At 47.8% G+C, this 6,460-nt stretch overlaps 1 long non-coding RNA gene across 1 annotated transcript; it reads right to left on the reverse strand.

The window, feature by feature from the left end:
• Nucleotides 1-365: 365 nt before the first annotated feature.
• Nucleotides 366-5,071, reverse strand: LOC117974640 (uncharacterized). The gene is made up of 4 exons (XR_004664720.2): nucleotides 4,958-5,071; nucleotides 3,984-4,094; nucleotides 781-843; nucleotides 366-634 (listed from the first exon to the last, which is right to left on the reverse strand). It is a non-coding gene; the product is annotated as an uncharacterized LOC117974640 (long non-coding RNA).
• Nucleotides 5,072-6,460: the final 1,389 nt, after the last annotated feature.

Consider the following 6,460-nt stretch of genomic DNA (forward strand, 5'->3'; position numbering starts at 1 on the left):
TGGGCTTCTGCCTCCCGCTTCCCTTCCACAGTGATCCCATAGGCTCTGGAGACCCACCTGTGGCTTCTGGCTGAAGTGTGGGTCTCTCTTGGACTGGGAAGGGTCTGGTTGCTGCTATAAGCCCAGCCCAGGTCTTGGAGGAGCACAACCTAGTGTTCTACACAATGGGTTTTTCCATGGGTCTCCAGGAGAGCTATTATACACCCAGAAGATCCAGCCTTTACCAGCGCTCTCTCCTTTTTCTCTCTTGCTCCCCTTCCCTATGTCAAGGAGTAGGCAAAGGTTGACATTTCCCACCTCCATTGCCCAGCTCATTCTAAGGCCTTTATTTAAAGGGTGGATAATGGCACATAGAAGATGTGTCTATAGCAGGTAGCACATTTCCTATGGTGCTTGGCATATGTCTTAGTCTTTTCGGGCTGCCATAACAAAATACCATAGACTGGGTGGCTTATAAACAACAGAAATTTATTTCTAACAGTTCTGGAATCTGGGAAATCTAAGATCAAGGTGCTGGCAGATTTGGTGTCTGATGACGTTCTGATTCCTAGTAGATGGCTGTCTTCTCACTATAACTCACATGGCAGAAGGCACAAGGGATCTCTCCGATGTCTCTTTGATAAGTGCACTAAACCTATGCATGAGGGTTCTACCATTAGGACCTATTCACCTCACAAAGTCCCCACTTTCTAACATCATCATCTTGGGGGTTAAAATGAATTTTGTGGGGACTATACATTTAGTCTATTGCAGAAAAGAAAGGTATATTTATTTTTTTACCAGATTAAATTTGATTCAAGGCCTCCTTTGTCAAGATGGATAATCAGTCCAAGAATTCTAGAACTTGTACAAGCCAAAAGAAAAAAAAAGAAAGAAATAAAAAAGGGGGATTAATTCAATTAAGAATATACATCCCCAATGGCCCATCAATTCAGCTACCTGGGACATCTCTATTCCAGGGGAATTTTCACATGAGACCATAATGGGACACATACAGAGATGTTCACTGTGGTGTTGAATGTGGTAGTCTGGAGTTGGAGGTAATCTGGCTGCTGTCCTGTGTGAGGGAGGATGAGAATCAATCATCGTTCAGAAGCCTGCAAGGCAATATTCCTCAGTCCATGTGTCTCCTTTCCTGACAGATGGCCCTTGTTTGAACCCTTCATGGGGTAAGCAACTCAGAATGGCATGTTTTGCTGCTGGGAAGCTCAGATTGTGCCAGAATTACATCTCCCTGGAGATGATTGTGGTGGGCTTGGTATCTTGGAGGGGTGTGTATGCGTGTGTGTGTGTGTGTGTGTGCATTTATGGGAAACACTGTGTTTTCATTCATCCATTTATTCATTCATAAAACATATGGTTATGGGGCAACAGCCCCATGCTAGGTTCTGGAGATACAATGACCTCTGCCTTCATGGTGCTTACAATCTAGTGGGGGAAACAGATACAACTGATGATTCTGGCACTATGAGAAATAAGCATTTGTATGACAGGAGAGAGGGAGGACCCAACTTAAGGTTGATGGGCCATAAAGGACTCCTCTGAAAAAAGGAACATCTAAATCAGGCCTGAGAGCTGAGTAGAAATTAGGCAGGGGAAGAAACCGGGGTAGAATGTTCCAGGTGGAGGTAACTTGTGCATGAGGGTGATGTGGTGGGCGAGAGCGTGGCTGCTTCAGGGAACTTCTCTGCCTGGCTGGAGCAAGGCAGGTAAGCAGAGCCAGCTGGAGGAGAGGAGGCTGGGGACACAAAAAGCCTGCTGTGTGATAGGGTGACCTTGTAATTTATCATCCAGACTAGAATGCATTGAAACTGAAAGGTCGCTCTCCTAATAATATTGTTGGGATGACGGTCACTCTACTTGTAGGTCAGGGTAAAGAGTTTGAGTTTTAGTCTCAGGAATATGGGAAGCCACTGGGGCCTCAAGGAAAGAGAGATGTGACCTAGTTTGCACATGGAGGGGCCTGAGATGGGGCTATAGGACTCAGAAACCTCCTACCAGCCTTCCCATCTGCATGGAGGAGACACCTGAAGAAGATTTGGAGAGTATCAGAAGTCTTGGGGTAAATGAGCGAGGCAGCCAGGAGCCCAGAAATGGCCTTTGTAATCCTGTGGGACAGGTGATGAGCACGTTCCTGTCGAGTGTGCCGCCTGGTTCCTGCCTACTTCCTGACAGATGCTCCTCCTAGCAAGTGAATCTGCCCCCAGCTGAATAGGAAGGAGACAGTGATAAGAACTTCCCCATGAGTACCACGACTGGGGGATGCTCTGTCATGCCCCAGCTGCAGATGGAGGTGGGAAGGGAACAACCCCCTTCCCAATGATTTTACAAAGCAGGAGTGTGAGATGTATGGATAAGATGTCCAGGCTCTCATTTTGATACCCAGGCACACTGGTTTCCAGAGTTAACCACTCAGGACATTGTCTGTCCCAAGCAGAGGCCACAGCTTGCTCTGGAGCTTACACATGGGGGAGTGATCATGGGGTCACCCCTGTCCACTCACACATAGATCAATAGACCCGGGTCCAGAGGACAAAGCACAAATTCTCCCCCTCCCCCTTAGGGGTGTCGAGGTAGGCAGACCCCAGAAATAGTGGTAGCTTAGAAGGGAACCAAATTTCCAAAACTCCTCAAAGCTGTCTGTGCACATACCCAGAATATCAGAGTCATTCTCCAGTTGGGACTCAGGTCTCTTCCATCAGACCAAGAGGTGGCTAAGGATAAGAGCTGGGTGTGGCAGACACTGTCCGTTGCATATCCAACAGCCATCCCCACTCCTTCCCTGTTAACAATGTGACTTGCCTAATTAGCAACTGGAGATTCTTTGATCTTAGGGAGGCAAAGATCAAGGGCCGTCTGCCAGTCCCAGGAGATGAATCATGATTGGTCTAAACAAGTCATGACAACTCATTCCCTTGGCCAACAACTGGTGTAGGTGGGGAGAAGGTGAGAGAGATGGGATCTGGCCAATCACAGGCAAGGGGAAGTCTGCTGGGGAGGGTTCCTCTTCCCAAATAAAAAGACAAAGCCTTGGCTGGGGGAATTCCTTTTATCCCTTTTTTTTAAACCCTCTTCCCTCCCTGGACTGAAGATACGATGCTTTGTGTTGCAGAGGTCTCTTTGCAACCAAAATGCAAGAAGTTAGAATGCAAGGATGGTGAAGCAGGAAGATAGAAAGAGTCTCAGTTCTTGAAGTCATCACTGAGCTGCTCCAGCTCTGGATGGCCCTGCCTCTGGGTTTCTTGGTATGTGGGACAAGTAACCTGCACCAAGTAAGCCGCTGTAGCTAGGCATTCTGTGATGTGCAGCCGGAGTCTGCCTCTGACTCCCACCCTCATGGGAAGGAAGTTTCCATTTTCGGGGATTCCTGCTTTCATCCTTGAAGGAGGAATTGAATCGCACAAAGACATAAGGGGCTCTCAAGATCTCAAGACCATGAATCCTAGCTTGGGCTCTTCCCTAACAGGATGACCTTGGGTAAATTAGTCGTGTTGGGTCTTGGTGTCCTTGTCTGCACAATGGATGCAGTAACAGTACTTGCCTCATAGGGTTGTGGGAAGGAAGTGAGGTAATCGATGGAAATCACTGGATATAAAGTAGGTGTTCAATAAAAGTCAGCTCCCTTCCCTCTCTGGGAGTCACACAGAACTGCCCCTCCAACCTGTCAGGTTGCCTACATGTTCAATGTGCATGTCACCCTTCTTACCAGGAGAAGATTTGCATTATGGAACCTTGAGTTTTAAATTAAGTGTCAAATATAATTGGACAGTTCTAAGAATTAATTATGTGACTGCCCTTAGAAAAGCCAGGAAGGGAGAAAAGCACAGGGAGGGAAGCTCCCTTACTCACCAGGGAATTGGATGGAAGAGGACAAGGATGGTGCTTTGCACATTAGTGCGTTTCCCACCCGGGACTTTCAGAAGCAGGGCTCCTTGAGGAGTGATGAAAGGGGCAGGTGTGAGGGATAGAGAAGAAAATCTTACCAGGAGGTGTCCCCCTGTCATGGGCGGCTCTGTCCTGCCTGGCCCCGCCCTCCAAGGCGTGCGCACATTTGTCAGCAGCAGACATAAGTGTTGCTGGTGTCAGTCCTCCTCCTATAAGAGAAGAGAAGCATTTCCTGCAAGAGTGGTGGGGGAAGAGACAGACATGCAGGCCAGAAGGGAGGCCACATTTGTCTCGATGACAAACCAAGGACAAAAGCTCAGCCTGGAGCATTCCAGGAGGGGCCTGCCTCTTCCTGAGGGTGGAGAGAACTGTCGTCCCCTGTATGTTTCGAGGGGGGAGACAGAGTGCAGGGAGGGAGCAGGTGGACGTGGGCATCGGGAACCCAACCCAAGCCAACCGCCCCCACCCCTACCCCAGCCTCCTGCCACCCTCTCCGAGGAGTCTGGGTTTAATTTTCTGGTCAGTGTGAAAAGGAGGAGGAAGAGGAGGAGGAGGAGGAGAAGAAAGGAGGGAGTTAAAGTTCTAATGCAGTCGGCTGGGATCTGTCATTCAGCGTACAGCTCACTGACGACTCAGGGCAGCTTCAGCTGTAAGCAGCCTGTGATTTATGGACACCGAGTGAACTCCTGCGGCAGAAACCAGCCTTGAGATCAGAGCAGCAATAGGGCTCTTTTTTGGCAGGAGACAGGGCCTGCATTTTTCTCATTCATGCCAAACTGCTTTGCACGGCAATTAGCTCTGTCCTCATTTAGTCTCCAGTCCCAAAGGGTAATGAAAGTCATATATCATCTTCAGGACTGCTAATTATTGAGCTCGCTTACAGGTAGGCTTTGTAACTGTGAGAAGGGCCTGTCTGACCAATATTTATTACTCTTCCAATAAGTAAGCAAAGAAGGAGGGGGTGGGTAAGGGAGCAGAGAGGGGAGGGAGAAGAAGGGAGGGAAGGAAAGAAGGGGGAAAAACAACTTTCTTGAAAGACCGCCCAACCCCAGCCCTAGGATCTCTGACATACCTTCTGCAAATGTGCTCATCAGAGGGGAAACATCTTTATTCCACGGAGCCATCTTTCATGCCATAACAAACCAGCCTGCGAGAGCAGACAGTAGGGAGGAGAGGCCCAGCAGAGGGAGCAGCGGGCGGGGAGTGGGGGTTGGGGGGGAGGGTTGCTCTGGAGAATGGGGAAGGGTACTGGGTTGGGGGAAGGGGACTGGAGGGCGATGGGGAAGAGAGGACAGGAAGGGAGCAAAGCAGAAATAGAAGAAAAACATTCTCTCAACCCCTACCCAGGTCCAGAACCTTCTATCATCATTCCTGGACCTGATGCAGGGAATGGTAGTGGTGGGTCAGGGCTTGGGCTGGGATTAGCTATGTCTGTCGCTTCCAGGTGTGGAGTGTGTAAGGCTAATACCAGAAAGGGTTTCATCTGGGCCCTTCACCGTCAAGTTGATGGTCTCACCACCAGGTGGATGTAGTGTCTGGATAATAGTCTGCCCAGCGATTTCCATGGGTGTGGTTAACTAAGGGGAGGGTCAGTCTTTATTTACACTCAAATGGACTCTAAAAATACAATTACTATTAGCTGGGGTTACTGGTGGTTATTTTAAACAGAGAATGCAATTAAAGCAAGAGCTAAAGAAATACAAGTATTTAAGCACCATTAGATGCCATAATCCTAATATTCAACATGGAACCAATATTTGAGTGCCTACCTAATAGATAAGTCAGGCATACTACACTGACCAAGATGGACAAGGTTCTTGCCCTCATGGAGCTTCTAGTCCAATGATCCATTACTACTTATTGATCATGGTTTGTTTTCCATCTCCACTTAAATGATAATAACAGCCAACAACCCTGACTTATCAACATAACTAACATCTGTGTTTATTATTTGTTATTATTAGTGCTTATTATGTGCCGGGCACTGTGCTGCAAGCTTTGTGTTCACATTTCTCATTGAATTCTCACAACCACTACAGAGTTGGTGCTGGTACCATCTCCGTTTTACAGACAGGTTAAGTTACATGTCCAAAGTCTCACAGATAGTGAGAAATTGAACCCATACCATCTGGCTCCAGAGTCTATGCTCTAAACCCTGACACCAGATTTTCCTGAATTCATTCTGAATCATTTGAATTTCTAGTTAATGACATTGGTGCCTTGGTCTGCTTGGCAGCAGATGCCCTCCTAGACAGATTTTTCTCTTCTGCTCTCAGCATCCCTCCCACTCTGAGCCTCCATGGATTGTGAACTCATTGACTTCAAACTAAATTGGAGAGAGACTGTTAAGTTGACTTGCAAGCCCTTGCAGTTAGCACCTGCTAATCTGGAATCCTTCCTCAACTGTGGGAGAAACGGTGACGTGGGTGAGTCCTCCTGATTCCATTCAGGGACATCATGTTGAAAGCCGGACACTGACATGATAGGAATATTTACACTATGGAAAATGGCAAATGCTACAAGTCAGGTCTTCGTGTTTGTTTATTTTCCTGAAGAGCTGGTCATTAAGCATTGA

The sequence above is a fragment of the Pan paniscus genome, chromosome 8 (genome assembly GCF_029289425.2).
Source record: "Pan paniscus chromosome 8, NHGRI_mPanPan1-v2.0_pri, whole genome shotgun sequence".
Taxonomy (NCBI): domain Eukaryota; kingdom Metazoa; phylum Chordata; class Mammalia; order Primates; family Hominidae; genus Pan; species Pan paniscus.